This window comes from Mus musculus, chromosome 5 (assembly GCF_000001635.26).
Source record: "Mus musculus strain C57BL/6J chromosome 5, GRCm38.p6 C57BL/6J".
Classification (NCBI taxonomy): domain Eukaryota; kingdom Metazoa; phylum Chordata; class Mammalia; order Rodentia; family Muridae; genus Mus; species Mus musculus.
In genome coordinates this window covers 102035202-102052047 of record NC_000071.6, presented here as the reverse complement: position 1 = coordinate 102052047, position 16846 = coordinate 102035202, and the positions used below count along the sequence as shown (strand labels likewise).

The 16846-nt window shown below is 44.8% G+C and overlaps 1 protein-coding gene across 12 annotated transcripts in view; it reads left to right on the top strand.

The window, feature by feature from the left end:
- Nucleotides 1-16846, top strand: part of Wdfy3 (WD repeat and FYVE domain containing 3) — a 239263-nt gene that overhangs the window by 20168 nt on the left and 202249 nt on the right. For all 12 annotated transcript variants that reach the window (XM_006535220.4, NM_172882.3, XM_006535222.4 and 9 more), the window contains exon 2: nt 10305-10393. The gene's annotated coding sequence lies outside the window, so the exon portion shown is untranslated. The remainder of the gene's footprint in view (nt 1-10304; nt 10394-16846) is intronic.

The window sequence follows — 16846 nt, the reverse complement described above, 5'->3', positions numbered from 1 at the left end:
AATGTATTTAGAGACAGATGAAAGGTCCTTGCTAAAGTCTAGTGACCAGTAAGGAAGTGGTGGCTGAAGCCCTCAGGTGTCTGTCCTTGCAAATCCAAAAGCAGTTTATTCCAGACTCCATGACTTGCTCTCTGCTACGGTTTTGGCTTATGAGGGCCATGTCCCTAGCAGGCTAGGTCAGTTCTTCAATCCACAGAGGCTTCTTCTTGGTCTTCCCAGACTCAGGGTACAGAGGATAGCTTTCCCTTAGTAGTCAGAGAAGGCAGCTTACCCAGTTCCTGTATGTACTTACTTTCTCTTATCTCTGTATGTGGTGGCATTTTATCCCTTTTAAAAGATGGTTTTGTTGGTGAAGTGTCTGATGTGTAGGAGTGGGGTGTCACGTTGGGTTCCTAGCACCTGTGTGAAAGAGTAGGTATCAAAATAGGGGCAGTAATCCCAGTATTAGGTAGGCAAAGGGAGTGGGATTCCAAGGTCAGGTTGGCCAACTGGTCTACCTTCATCAGCGAGCTCCAGGTTCTATTCGAGACCTGCCACTAGATAGATAGATAGATAGATAGATAGATGCCACAAGATAGATAGACAGACAATAGATAGACAGACAGACAGACAGTAAACTTCAGGTTCCTTTGGAGACCTTCCACAAGATAGATAGATAGATAGATAGATAGCCAGTCAGACAACTGACAAGGCACCCATTCTTGACCTCTGGCCTCTCTCTGCAGGTGCCTATGTGCACACAACAATTACTGTGTACTTACACACCAAACACATGCTTGTTTGCTTGCTGTTAAATTGAGTAGAAATTTTGTTATATATAACAAATACCAGTTTGTCACATGTTTCACAATTATTTTCTCCCAGTTTATAGCGTCTTCTTAATTATATAAGTGCTTTTTAAAGAGTAGACATTGTTAATTTTGGTGGTCATAGGCAGGGTGCCGGGAGCATGAGAAAGCCAGCCACCCTGTATCTGTAGTTGGGTGACAGAGATGAATTCCAGTGCTGCCTTTCTCCTTTGTCCCTTTTTTATTTAGTCAGGGACCCAGCCCTGATATGGTGCCACCTACATTAAGGGTAAGTCTCTCCAGCTTAGTTAAACCTTTCTGGAAACACCCCCATGGGCACACCTAGAGGTGTGTTTCATGGTGATTCTAAATCCAGCCAAGATAGCAGTAAAGATTAGCCACCACAGCCCTACCACTTGTCAGCTTGATGCTTTATATCACAATATTACACCCTAAAGTTTCCTTTTTATCTCATGATGTAAAAATTCTCTTAGTCCACCTCCAGAGTCCTCACAGTCTTTGTCGGTCTCTATATTGTTCAAAAGTCTCTTCTGAAACTCAGGCTGATCTCTTAACCCTGAGTCCCTAAAAATGAAGAGGGGACAGATATCTAATACACACAGTAAACATTCCCACTTCTAAAGAGATGTAATGGGCAGACGGCAAGGAAGCACTGGGCCACAGCACAACCTAAACACACTGGGCAGCGTCTGGCAATGCTGCTCCAGATGTGGTGACTGGGCTTGACCCTGCCTGCGCTCATCTGGGCTCCAGCAGCCATAGGCCGCTGACGAGCGTCTCTTATACTTGATGTCTTATACTTGAGCTATCCTCGGAAGACGTCCCATGGCTGTGGAGTGTCAGGGATACACCAGATTAACAATCAGACCTGTGATCCACTGTGTAATTTGTGTGGCAGGTTTTTTTTTGGGGGGGGGGTGGAGTGGGGGTGGGGGGGAGGGTGGGATAGGGGAGAGAGAGGAGATAAGGTCTCATTCTGTATCCCAGGTTGCCTAATTCTATTGAGTGCTGGGTTTCTGTTTTCATTGCTTGAGACTGGTGACTTTGTGTTTCCTTTACGGTTTACACCTTTAAATATGTATGTGAGTTTTGGTTCGATAATATTTTGTTGAAAGTTCTCAATGTGTGAATGCACGGGGCACTGTTTGCAGTCATCTCTTCTCTCACTGTCTAGCTTTGGTGTCATGGCATTGCTGCTGTGCAAGCTGATTCATAGAGATCTTCAGTCTGGATGGCAGGGTAGGGTGAACAAACATATTTAGAGACTCTGCTGTCATTTATATAAGTAAGAAGGGAAACAAAAGCATACACACATCTGCATGAATTTATCAAAAGAAGGGCTAAAGGGAGATGTCAAAGGTTTATGGAAGGGAATGCACTTCAAAGTCAGACCTTTTTATGTAGTTTAGGCTTTTTCAAGCCTGCTACTTTTAATATTTAGGATGAGAATGGGAGATGGAAAAAAATGCTAAATTGCCAAAACCAAGTGAACTAGGTTATATTTTAAATGTGTACTGTGCCCACATTCAAGAATGAAACTAAGTTACTTATGAACACTGTGCTAGGCCAGTACCCTCAGCTTGAATGGAGGTGGAGCGACAGAGCCCTGAACTCTTTCTAGTGTGTTCACTGTCTGCACTTATGTGGACAAAATTCTTTAGGGACATTTTTAGGTACCTTGAGGATTGAGTTGTGAGTTTTGAAGTTGTTGGAATAAAGGTTTCCTGGAGAAAGGATTAATATATAACATGGGATAGGAGAAGACAAAAATAAATCTTAGGGGGATGAACTGGAGTTAAAGGTACCAGTTTATCCATTTATTTTAAAAATATTATATATGTACAATATTATGTACATAACATATATAATATTTTTTATAAAAAGATTTATTTAATGTGTGAGTACACTGTAGCTGTCTTCAGACACACCAGCAGAGGGCATCAGATCCCATTACAGATGGTTGTGAGCCACCATGTGGTTGCTGGGAATTGAACTCAGGACCTCTGGAAAAGCAGTAGTGCTTTTAACCACTGAGCCATCTCTCCATTCCTATACTATATATTATTATGTATTCTATGTATATACAAAATAAGAATCCATACCATTATAAACTGATTAATAACCAAATAAGTGGGGGAGGGGTTCTTGTTTAAGTAGGACTCAAGTTTAAGAGCTGGAAGCTGTCACTGTCAGTTGGTAGCCAAGTATCCTGCCTAGTGATGATTAGTGGCATCAAGGGGGGGGGGGGCGGCACTACTGACCAGGGACATGGATTCTCATGGTCTTAAAGCATTTTCCCACTGTCTTAGTTTGGGTTTTATTGCTGTGAAGACACACTATAACCAAGGTAACCCTTATACGGGAAAACATTTAATTAGTGCTCGCTTACAGTTTCAGAGGTTTAGTACATTATTGTCATGGTGGGAAGCATGGCAGCATGCAGGCAGACATGGTGCTGGAAGAGCTGAGAGTTCTACATCTTGATCTGCAGGCAGCAAAAGGAGACTGTGCCACACTGGGCATGGCTTGATTATAGAAGACCTCAAAACTCACCCCCCCCCCCCACAGTGAAACACTTCCTCTAACAAAGCCACACCTACTCCAACAAAGCCACACTTCCTGGTAGTGCCACTCCCTATAGGCGGTGCATTCAAACACATAAGTCTATGGAGGCCATACCTATTCAAACCATCACACCCACAGATTGTATACTAGTTGCAAGAAATAAGGTAGAAATGATAAGATCCAGCAACAGTATGGAACTGAAGGTCACTGTGTGACTGCAGTTATGACACCTCAAAGGGACAGATCCTCATCTATGCGCAAAGTGACATGGTCTCACATTAGGAGGAACCGTCATGCAAATCCTAAACCAGGCACGTTGTATTTTTTAAAAAGGAGCAGGTGGGGAGAGGGCTTCGTTTTATGGATAAGTAAGTAACTGTAAATGACCAAGGCTGTAAAATGAGCCTTATTCACATTAAAGGCTTGAGATAACGATGAACTAGCAATACAGCACTTGATCTTACCCAGGATGACAGACTGAGAGAAAATGCTGCAGAGGACAGTATTGGATCAGTTGAGAAATTTGACCACACAGACCAAGAAACGATAAAGGTTTTGTAATGACTTCAGTTAGCCAGAGCTGATGGCTGTGATTTGTCTATAAAGTACCTACCTCTGAAGAAATGCAGTCTAGTGTAGAAGCCAAGCGGTGTGATACGTATGGTACATGTGATTTATCCTGTGTGGGGGGGTGGGGGGGTAGAGGTGGCTAAGGACAGATAAACACAAATTAAAAGGGATTACTAATAATAGCCAAACCTGGGTATGATTGTGCCTTTTGTGTTCGTGAATGAAAGCTCCTGTAATGTTTGAAATTATTTCCAAGCAAAATATTTAAAACATTAAAAACAATCTGGCCTTTATTTTAGACCATTCTCCTTTACAAAGACCTCGTTTCTTTGTGTGGAGCTGGGGTTTGGAGTGAGCATTTTTACAATCTTTCCCTCTGTTTTGGTGTTGCAAGCCACCCTTGTCAAATGCGGCAGCGGTTAGTGGAAAACAAGCTGTTCTGTGAGCCGTAAGGCCTCAGTGTGCGGGTGGGTTTTACCACTGCGACCGAGGTCACACCTGCTATGGCAACTGCTGTCCTCAGGAGTGTCATTATCTCATATTTTAAAGACATTTAGAATGATTAATTTACATTTTAAAAAGTACCATGATTGGGACTGGAGAGGGCTCATCGGTTAAGAGAACTGACTGCTCTTCTAGAGGTCCTGAGCTCAATTCTCAGCAACCACGTGGTGGCTCACAACCATCTATAATGGGATTGGATACCCTCTTCTGGTGTGTCTGAAGACAGCAACAGTGTACTCACATACATAAAATAAATGAGTAAATCTTTTTTTTAAAAAAGTACCCTGATTATTCAGAATATCTCGTTTTCTAAGCTTAGACCTTTTTACTGTTTGCTTATTAACTGCTTCTCGCTGCTGTCCTCTCCTTTTCTAGACATCGACAATGTACCACCACACAAAAGTTTCTGCTCTCACAGCGTTTAGTTTTTATGTGTGTTGGGGGAAGGAAATGTTAGGAAGAGCCAGTAGAACTCAGCTTGTAATGCTGGAGAAATATCAGAGAAGGACTGTAGGGAATGCCAGGGCAAACTCAGGAAGAATACCCAGGAGGCATTTGAGCAATGACTTGAAGATGGGAAGGAAAGACTGTGAAGAAATAACACCGTGTAAAGACGTCCATAGGCAGAGCAGCAAGTGGGAGGGCCATGAGGTGTGATGTGCCCCGTCTGCGGGAAGTGTGAGCAAGTAGTGGGAAGTGGTGCCAGGAGCTCAGCAGATGTCATATTGGGTCTTTTGGTTCCCACTGTGAGGCAACGAGGAGGTCCCTGTGAGCTAGGGGTGTTCTTTACGTTGTATGATGTATGTAGGTCTGATCATCCTCACAGCTTTCACCAGAAGGGACTGGAATAGAGTTGTGTGGACGTCAGTAGGTCAGTTCCTAAGCTTTGCTATAAACTCCAGAGAAAGACGATGACACAGACTTTGAGATGCAGAGGTACTGTGTAGGGAAGGGAAGTAGTTATGGAGTCTGAGTGGACTTTGGGAACGGTCAGTAGTAGCATCTGCTGATGGAGTGTAGGGGACGGACAAGAACCAGAGCTGCTGAGGTTGGGAAAGGGGGGGGGGGTCTGTCGAGGGGATGAGGAGGCAGTTGTCATGGATGGGGTCAAACCAAGAGTGTGAGCGGCAGGGGAGGGAAGCATGCCGGAGTGCAGCGAGTCAGTCATGCCAGGTGCTGCTATAGGGGTGAGGTCTGACTGGTCTTTAGAATTCACTCAGTGGGTGATGGCATACCTCTGAGTATCAGTGGTTCTGTGATGGGGCGAAATCTAACAGGAGAGCCCTCAGTCTGAATGGGAGGATCCTATCAGGCTTCATCCTCTAGTGACTGTCGATCCAGCAGGCTGACTGCTTCAGTGGCAGAGGTTAGACCAGCTGTGACCGGGTTGGAGGCAGTGGGAGGGGCCCCGTCTGATGGTGGGTGGGGCCAGGTCAGCACTTGGAAGACAGCAGACTTCTTGTGACTTTTTCCTTCCCTTCCTGCTTTTCATTGCATGATCTGGCATGTGTCCCAGAAGAGCCATGGGAGGCTGTAAAATGGCTTATTAAAAGTTTCTTTCAGAAGATGGGCATTTTGTTATCATTTAATGCTCCACTGTGTTTAAACTCAGAGACCCCCTGAAAACTGCTAGAGACTGAGAAACAGCATTTTTCCCATTGATCTACAAACTATGAAGAGTTTAATTGGTTTTAAGCCTGTTAGACTTTGCTCAGTAGAACCCCCATGTTTAGTAGCGCAGGGTTTAGTGAGACAGAGGTGTGGCTAACACTTTAGCTACGTCTGGAGTTAAGGTGACTGCTTCTAATTTATACAATTTAGTTTCGAAATTCAAATTTTTGTGTATGAACATCTGTGCATTTAAAAATGCTCAGCCTTTGACATCATACATACCAGATTTATCCTAAGTTAGAGGCAGGCAAAGCATGATATAAATATATGTAGACTTATAAGGGCCAGAGTGGAAATTCTGTCTAAATTTTGTCCTGTTTAAAACTTGACGCCTTAAAAATGTGTTGTGTGTGCCACAGTTGGAATGCACCTACATCATTTCCTAAGCATTTCTTTTGGCTGAACTTGCACTGAAATGAGAGCGTAGAATGCTCCATCAGCTGTACGGTATTTTATGTCTGCACGTCACTGTATCTGTAGATGGCATGCTGCTCAGAAGCACGGATCGAGGAAAACACTGGCGCCCTAGCTTGCTGTTTGCAGTTGCCTGGCTTCCTGCTCCTTCCACTTCTACTTATCTGATAGCTACTTGGGCCTGGCCGCTGAGAACTGGCCGAACCAGATAATCTGCACCCAAAGCCTGTGTAAGAGAAGAAGAGGAACTCAGGAAGGAAGGGAGCAAAAGATAGAGAGGCCTTTGGCCAAAGGGAAAGCATGAATTAACCAATAAATAGGGTAGAATGTGCACCATCGTTGATGAGCAAGAAGATTGTGGTTGAATCCATTTTATATCCTAAAAGTAAGAAAGTGAACGTGTGTGGCTAAATGTGGACTGCTATTGCACCTACGCGTAATTGCTAAGCACACAGTGGGGAATCCATTTGGTATCATCATGAAAATTGAATGAAGAAGTCTTGGAACTGTAATATTGAATGAGAGTATTAAGTCTTATAAGACAAGACCTGCTTGATGTCACTGACTTCCATTCTTGAGTTGGGCCTGTTACCTAGATGTTCTATTTTGTTTGTATGAGGCAGGGAGGGTCTCATGTAGTCAAAGCTAGCCTCCAGTTGCTGAGTAGCTGAGGAAGGCCATGAACTCTTGCTAAGCCTCTGCCTCCCAAGCTGCTGTTCACAGTGGTTGTGGTTCACTGGGTCTCACTGTGGGATGACCCTGTGCTCTGTAAACGGACCCCAGTATAGTTATCAGCTCCATAGTTAAGAACAACAGATTCGGGGCTGGTGAGATGGCTCAGTGGGTAAGAGCACCTGACTGCTCTTCCGAAGGTCCAGAGTTCAAATTCCAGCAACCACATGGTGGCTCACAACCATCCGTAACAAGATCTGACTCCCTCTTCTGGTGTGTCTGAAGACAGCTACAGTGTACTTACATATAATAATAAATAAATCTTTAAAAAAAAAAAGAACAACAGATTCCCATTTTGCTGTTATACACGTATAGGCTGGGGAAGTTCTGCTACTTGTCTCCTGTTCCACATGTCAACATTTCTCTGAAGTATATGCCTAAGAATTAAGGAGAATGTGTATATTCAATTCTCATTTGATAGGATTGAGAGGCATGAGCCTGGCGATGTTCATGTTATTGTTCTGCTTTGGGCTTAACTAAATTATTTGCAAATAATTGTTGTAGGTAGCAAATAATATATTGAAAATATAATCAAGACCGGGCTATAGTTCTCTTAGTAGAGTACTTGCCTAGTACTTGCCTTTATAAATGCTGGAATTGTAATACTGAAGGAAAATATTAAATCCTGTGAGACGAGAGCTGTTTGATACCGTTTTTATGTATTTGTTTATAGAATCCCCAGCATCTCATAAATGAACTGTGGTGGCTCACTTCCATAGTCCTAGCACTTCAGAGGTGGACACAGAAGGATCAGCTACAAGCCTAGCCTCTGCTCCACACGACCTTATTATTAAGCCATACTCTGAAGACAGAATTTAGGACACATGTCATCACTTCTGGTTTTTCCCCTACTGGCATTTGAACTCCTGATACTGTTATTAGGTTGCTGGTTTAAAGGCTTCTTCCTCAGTAAGCTTTGTGTGTGTGTGTGTGTGTGTGTGTGTGTGTGTGTGTGTATCTACCGTCTGATGCAACGTACAACTAAGACTAGTTGAAGATGCAATATAGTATTTCAAAAAGTAATGCTTATTATTTGTGCCTGTCTCTGGGGGAGCCGTACCTGTGTGCTATGGCATGCTGTCCTAGTTTGGGTTTCAGTGCTGTGAAGAGACACCATGGCCAAAGCAACTCTTATAGAAAACACTTATTTGGGGCTGGCTTACAGTTGAGAGGTTCAGTCCATTATTGCCATGGCAGGAAACGTGATGTGAGATGCAGGCTGACACAGTGCTGGAGGAGCTAAGATTTCTACATCTTGATCTGAAAGCAGCCAGTAAGAGACTGATCTGAAAGCAGCCAGTCTAAGAGACTAAGAGTCTTCACTGGGCTGACTTGAGCCCTCAAAGCCCACCTACACAGTGACATACATCCTCCAACAAGGCCACGCCTCCTAATGCCACTTCCCATGGGCCAAGCATATTCAAATCACCACACATGCTTATGGAAGTCAGAGAGCAGCTTGTAAGAATTGGCTTTCTCCTTCCACCATGGGGATCCCAGGGATCAAATCCAGACCATCAAGTTTAGGGACAAGGTGCCTTTCTTTCTAACTTTACCTTCTACTTAATTAAGTACCAGCCAAGCTTGGTTGGCATAATGGTATATGCCTATAGTTCAACACATAGTTCAGGCTGGATCGGGTTACATGAGACTTTGTCTCAACAAATAAGCACAAATAAAAACAGTAGCAACAATAAAAAATCAGCAAAGAAGTGAGATAGTTGTCACAACTAGATTATGCTTGGATAAGTGTTTAAATGGTAATTAACTGATTTTGTTTGAGTTGTTATGATTAAAAGAGCTTAACAGAATTTTTGATCCTAAGTGGCAGTGTGCAGGAGAGCTGAATGTTGGTAACTACAATGATGCTTCTGTAGGCACAGAATGCTGGCCAAGAGTAAGAATGGAGCTGGGAGATCTCCTGGGATTAGTGCAGGGTACTCATTTCTGAAGACGGGAAACTTGGGACCAGAGAAAACCATTGGTTAAAACCGTGGAAAGTTTCTAGAGCAGAACTGATGTTGTCCAGAGCCTAGACTCCATATCCATATGCGAGGGCTCCCCTACTGAAACCCAGGCTCACACATAAGAGAAGCATTCATATAGCCTGTGTGTGACCCTTGAGGAAGGATGGGGATTTTCTGGTTTTAAATTTGCATCCATCCATTCAGCTTTCAACTTGGATTACCTTCTGATGCTTGACAAGCACACCTGAAGAAATGCTGTTTGTTTATTGTTGTTTTTTTTTTTCCCCCCTTCCTGAAGGGGAGATGCTGTGCTCTGTGTTATGCCCCCAAGGGGAGAGCTGGGGTAAGGTCTGCCTTGACCTCACCATGGTGCTGGCACTCTGTGTTGACATAATTTCTCCAGGTCTCAGCTTCTTTGCCAGTGGAAGAAACCAAACTGGGTGATTTGGAGTGAATATTTTAATTGATCTACTTTTCATGGATTTTTTTTTTTAAAGCACATCCGCTCTATTTTTTAAAAGCTTTTTTTTTACATTTTATATATTCATTTTGTGTGTATGTGTGCGTGTGCGTGCACGCATGTGCGCCATGGCAGTCTTGTAGAGGTCAGAGGGGGATTTGCAGGAATCAGTTCTTTCCTTCCGCTGTGCAGGTTCCAGGGTTCAAACACAGGTGTGGTTGTCAGGCTTGGTGGCAAGCACCTTTACCCACTGAGCCATCTTGCTGGCCTCCCCTTTTCACAGATTGGGGTTTTTTTGTTTTTAAGGATTTATTTATTTAATGTATATTTGAGTACACTGTAGCTGTCTTCAGACACACCAGAAGAGGGTGTCAGATCCCATTACAAGTGGCTGTGAGCCATCATGTGGTCGCTGGAAATTGAAGTCAGGACCTCTGGAAGAGTAGCCTGGGCTCTTAACCATTGAACCATCTCTTTAGCCCTATCATAGATGGTTTTTAAAGCAGTTTGCCTGCCTGAGTGGTGTGTTCTCAGGTGTTAAGGAAGCAGAGAGGGTGCTGGGTCGGCCGGAATGCTGAACACAAACTAAATCTCGCCCTTTCTTTCTCACAGGTGTAACACTTCTCGACATCTGCTTCAGGAAGAAAGTGCCTGCCATTCCTGTCTCTGCAGATTCATGCCAGCCCAGCACACAGCGTCAGGTCAGTTGTAGGTCTTCATAAAGCTCTTCATAAAGGAGTGAGGGTTGGGATCCTTGAGACACATGATGTCTGCGGAGCTGGGATTCAGAAGAGCCAGGTTTCAATCCTGCTTCATCCCTGAGAGCTGGGTCAACTAGGGAAAGCCATGTTCTCTTCATGGTATTAATATTCCCATCCAAACTGGGCACCTTGGAATTCACTACAATTCTGCCTTTAAGTCATCAGTATTTTTACCATGGATACCTGTAATGACAAAATTATGTGTTGGAAAGATTTCCTTTATCTCTTTCCTGGAAAATACTGTTGAGCTTTGATGAGCTAGTACATCAGAAATCGAAATTACAGCAGATTGTTAGTGTACTTACCTTGAGGGGCTTCACTGCCTAGCAACATGACCCACCCACTACAGAGCATCAACCACTCAGTTGCCTGACTCACTCACCCTCCTGAATGCTGACTGGGAGCTGAAGCTTTCTGCCCCTGTCCATCATCAGAGAATATTATACCACCACTGGCTCTGGGAAAGATCACCATTCAGAATGGAAAGCAAGGTTTTTAGGAGATGTGTAGTATGAGCGGCAGTGACATCAGCAGCAGGGCACTGGGACCATCTGTAGTCACTTCTAGAAGCAGCCTTCTGTAATCAGCTATGTTGTTCCCATTGGGAGGGACCAGGTTGAGTGGAAACTGACATCGTGAAGTGCTTGTGAGTCCCAGGGCTCTGCGGCTGCCTTAACTGTGGTGTTCCATTTTGACCATGGGCTTTGACTTTTCCATGGCTTCCAGTCCTTCCGTAACGGTCTTTACTTAAGAGATGGCACCTTTTGGGCCGTGGCAGTTCTCTGCTGGTCAAAAATCCCTCAGCTGAAATTTGCTTAACAGGGTGTCAGGGTTTGGGGAGTGTTCCAGACACAGGGGCCTAAGCACAGAGGTTCTCCGCTCTCAGCACAGGGTGTTTCCCTGTCCTCTAGACACATGTGTGCATATCTCTTCATCTTCTACACATATGTGTGCACCTTTCTTTCCCTGTCTGCTGCACACATAGTGTCTTTTCCTGTCTCTTGCACCTTGCTGACTTCAGCCCATCCTTTGTGACAGAGCGTGCTTAGCCACTCCACCCAAGCTGTGTTTTACTCTAGACTCCCTTGGCAGGTTTTTCTTTTTCTTTTTCTCTTTTTTTTTTGATTTTTCGAGACAGGGTTTCTCTGTATAGCCCTGGCTGTCCTGGAACTCACTCTGTAGACCACGCTGGCCTGGAACTCAGAAATCCGTCTGCCTCTTGCCTCCCAAGTGAAGGGATTAAAGGCGTGCACCACCATGCTTGGCTAGGTTTTCCTACCAAGTACCAGCCTACATTTCCCAGATTCCAGTGTTTCTCATGAAGCCTCAGGCAGGCTTCGGAGAGGAACCCATTTAAAAACCTCACATTGGCCGGGTGGTGGTGGCACGCGCCTTTAATCCCCGCACTCGGGAGGCAGAGGCAGGGAGTTTGAGTTCGAGGCCAGCCTGATCTGCAGAGTGAGTTCCAGGACAGCCAGGGCTATACAGAGAAACCCTGTCTTGAAAAACCAAAAAAAACCCAAAAAGCCAAAAAACAAAAAAAAAAAAAACCCACCTCACATTGGCTTTTGTTAAAGCCTAGTCTCTAAAATCACGTGACTTCTTCCTCCTGAGGTGCAGGTCTGATAGCCTGCCAGTGCCCCTTCAGCAGACACGCCCCGAAAGCTCGGTGGAGCAGCACATGTTGGCATTCAATCCGAAGTACCAACTGAGGAAGCTCAGGGAAGAAGCTCAAGAAATTCCAGGTGAATTTGCGAATGGCGACACTGACTGGGAAGCTGAAAGGGCCAGGTGTATAAAGTTTCTATAATCAAAAAAGAAAAAGTGGCAAAATAAAATTGCATTGCTAATGCTTTTAGAGTTTTAAGTTATAATTTATTTTTCCCTAATTTTAAGAAACAGTGGTTAACACTCAGGACCCAGGAGAGCTAGGTGAGTCTCGCTCTGCGGTAGAGCATCCGTCTGGCATGGCTAAAGCCTTGAGCTTGGTCTTCTTCACTGCAGATAAACCAGTGTCGCTAAGTAGGTAGATGATTTAGGAATATTGATAATCATGCCTTTATCTCTTGCTGTGAAGCTTGGTGTAATTTTCCTCTGTCCTGTAGGCTTTGTGTAATGCCTTGTCCGCACACCCCCTCACCGAGCTGAACTTTAAATCCATAGCACTCCCCACAGATAGGGTACTTATCTGGAGAGCAAAGTGCCCATGAAGTCCACTAGTCAGTGAAAGTCAACCGCTCAGTGTGTCCCAGGTGATCCCAGTGGACACCTGGAGACCCCAAGCTATTTAGCTCCCGGCCTTGTTCTCCACCGTCAGCCAGGGCGGGTTTCAGGAACATGGCTTCCATGCTGGTTGTTAGCAGAAGTGTCGGATGCCATGGCTGCTGGAAGGCAGCTTGGCACAGTCCGTGAGAGGCTTTGCTTTGCTTGACCTAGGAGAAGGAGCAGAGGTGATGCAGGGATGCACTTCTCGCAGCCTTGTCAAGGATGCCACCTGGTCCTGGGGATTGTTGTTGTTGTTTTTTTTTTTAATTCACTTTATATCCCCATCACAGCCCCCACCCTTTTCCCTGTCCCATCCTTACAAATTCCTTCCCTCTCTCCAGCTGGGCAGTGGTGGAATACACCTTTAATCCCTGCACTTGGGAGGCAGAGGCAAGCAGATTTCTGAGTTCCAGGCCAGCCTGGTCTACAGAGTGAGTTCCAGGACAGCCAGGGCTACACAGAGAAACCCTGTCTCAAAAACAAAACAAAACAAATTTCTCCCCCCATCCCCCTTCCCCTTCTCAGAGAAGGAGGAGCCCTCTTTGGGTACCACCCTACCCTGGAGCATCTAATACCTACTCGACTAGGCATATCCTCTCCCAGTGAGGCCCAATCAGGCAGCCCAGATAGGGGGAAAGGGATCCAGTGGCAGGCAACAGAGACCGAGACAGCCCCTGCTCCACTTGTTAGGGGACCCACATGAAGACCAAGCTGCACAATTGCTAGAAATGTGTGTGTGTGTGTGTGTGTGGTGTCTAGGTTCAGCTCCTGCATGCTCCCTGGTTGGTGGTTCAGGCTCTTGTGAACACCTATGGTGGCCTCCCTCCCCCTCCTCTCTGGTAGGAATTTCATCTAGGGTCATCCCTATAGATTCCTCATATCCTCCTGTCCCAGGCCTCTAGCTAGGTCACCAGAGGTAACCCCCTGCCCTTCCCCCTATTTCCATTCTCACTCCCAATACCTGATCCCCAGCCCTTTTCCCCTCTTCTCCCCCTTTCCTACCCAGTTCCCTCTCTTCATCCACCCCTCATGACTATTTAGTTTCTCCTCTGAGTGAGATTCTTGAATCCTCCCTTGGGATTTCTTTATTATCCAGTTTCTTTGGGTCTGTGCATTGTAGCATGGCTATCCTGTAGTTTATGGCTAATATCTACTTATAAGTGAGTACATACCATAAGTATCTTTGTGGCTCTGGGTTACCTCACTCAGGATAATATTTTCAAGTTCCAGCCATTTGCCTGAAAAAATTCAAGAATCTTTGTTTTTTAATAGCTGAATAGTATTCCATTATGTGGATGTACCACATTTATCCATCTGTGGACTGTTTTACCAGGACCTCTGCTAAAAACACTTGATGTATTAATATGGTTGTGAGATGTCTGTGGCTGCTTAGGGGCCTCCTGAGGGAGCTAATCTTTGGGGGGAAAATGCATCTGTGGGTAAATAAAGAGAAGGGAGAAATTTAGGAGGAGGAAGTCTCCCCAACCTAAACACTTTGACCTAATTTGGTCAGGCATCAGACATGCGCCCAAACTCTTTTTTTTTTCCCCTTTAAATAATAAAAAGGAAGGCTGCTTTTGCTTTAGCAGTGTATGGACACTGGTAACCTCAGCGCTTGGAGGCCACGGTGTGAGGTCAGCCTGGACTACTAGAGAGATCCTGTCAGAAAGAAAAGAAAGAATAAGCACAAACGAGTCCTCATGCGAGCTCTTGGCAATACAAATGATCCAGAGGAGAGAGAGGCATCGAGAAGTCTATGGAACATGAGCTGTCAGTGGGGTGCTTAGTTTTTTTCATGCATTGAAGGAGAAACCTCAGAAAAACTGTCCTAGGCTTGCACGTCAACTGCCCAGGTCCAGGTTCAAGTTCGTGTGAATGCACAGATGGTGTATATGAGAGCAGGCAGCGGGAACAGTCAGAGAAAGGCCGAGTCATATTTATGACTGTTCTGTAATACCATATATACCATATATATACTTGCCTAATAATTTTTAACATCAAAATAAGGACATCTCATTTCTTAGTTCAAGAGATGTCTTTAAGAACCTCACAGGTATAAAATATTCACCTCTACCCCAGTTTTGATTTAAAAGTTAAAACTTAAGGAGCAGAGTTAAGATTTGGCTTAGTTAAAAGCACGTCTTACCTTCTCCGTTCATCGGTGGGTGACCTTGTGTTTGACTGTGCTTGTGTATGTTTATATCTCTTTGAGGGAAAGCTACTGAAGGTTTTCCAGAAAGCGAGAGATCCCACTGGAAAGAATGGGATGCCAGGTGGGGAGAGGACGAGTCTCAGCCACACAGGACAGTGAGTGTCTGTGATGGCAGACTGAGAGGTGGGGAGAGGAGAATTCCTGGGAGCTATGGTTTCGGGTATACAGTAGCACATAACAGAGAGACTGTCTCAGACAAGACAGAGGGCAGCTGCTATCCCTAGGGCTGTCCTCTGCCCTTTGTATGCATGTTGTCACACAGAGACAGACAGACACACACAGACACACATACACAGACACATGCAGATACACATACACACATGCATACACACAGACACAGATATGTGCATACATACACATACATATACACATATGTATACACACACAGAGATACATACATACACATACTGACACACACACACACACACAAACACAAGGATAAGAGAAAAAAAAGAATGCACTGTGCCTGTCTGTGGGGGTCTTCCCACACACTTAGTTTATTTAGAAATGAGTACATTTTCATGTGGGCTTACCTTTATCTTCTGTTTCTTGGATCATGCTTTTCAGTAGTTTTCATTTCTTGCACCTGCTGAAGAATGGCCTGTTCAAACAATGTAGTTTGATAATGTCACATTTATATTGGAAACCCACCCACTTTATCTGAATAGCAGCTAATGGTAATAAAAGCAGTATTATTAGCAGGTAGCACTTACTGTTTCTTTTCTTTCCCATGCACTTCTTCATTTATTCTTCCTGACAAATAGATTCCAGTATTGTTATTCTAATTTTCTGTAGGGAGGCGATGGCTCCGGGGCTCACTCAGCAGCTGCTTGGGAGTCACAGGGAAAACACCTCACTTTCCCCCTTTTTGACCCTAAAAGGGCATAAAGCATTTTGACTGTGTATGTGTTCGAATTTAGCATTTGAAGATGGTCATTAAGATAATAATGACCATCCATAATAGGTCATGGGTTTCAAACGTCTTATTCTGTTGGTGAGAACACTTACAGATTTCTGAGAGGAAACTGTCTGGAGTCAAGTGTTTCATTCATGTCTGCACCGACTCTGGATGGGGTTAAATTCTATCTGGGCAGAGAACCTCCTGTCATGACCCTGAGTCTCCAGCACAGCCGGACCCGGGCGTAGTTTTGGTAGTTAGTGTGTTAGTTCACTCTGTAGGCAGCCAGGCGTTCACATTCACCTTGCTGTGTAGACAGTGCATGTACAAGACAGGCTCTTACTTGGTGGTCCTTGCAGGTTTCACACTTGTGATCCTTCTGTGTGCTGGCATCACTGGCAAGTGCCTCCACACCTGGCTTTGGAGAGTTACTTTGAAAACAATTCTCTTAGTGCCAAATACTACAGGACTCAAGTACAGGAAGTGTGGCGGGGCTGCCAGCACGGGGATGTTTTACGTGTCTGTCCCTTTGTTTCTGTTCCAGCCATGCTTGTACCCTTGGTTTTGTCTCTCCCTGCGGATTGCTCAGCTTTCTTAGCCTGTTCAGAGTCTGAGTGAAGGCCGACTAGACAGTTGCCTCGGTTGTTCTAAAGGATGTCCAGTAGCCGTTCTCAAAGGAGCCCATTTGTTAGGAGAGAGGAGCCACGCCTCGGTTCTGAGGAGTGTCTGGTAGCCATTCTCAGAAGAGTCCAGTTTAGTGTTCATACAAGGAGTTTGCTCTCCGGAGCAGGGCTAGGAATGGAGGATTCTCTATGACGCTGTTGGGAAGACGGTGACTATGTTCCCTGTGGTAACTACAGGGGGAGCCGAGAGACTTGTCCTTGAAGAAAACCTTTGAGGTTTAAGTTCGAAACTGTCTTATAGAGGTAGCTCATTGCAGCTTCATGCCTTTGCGGGCGTTAGGGTTGTGCTAGACTTTACTTCTGTATCTCTTCTGTATGAGTCTGAATGAGGATAC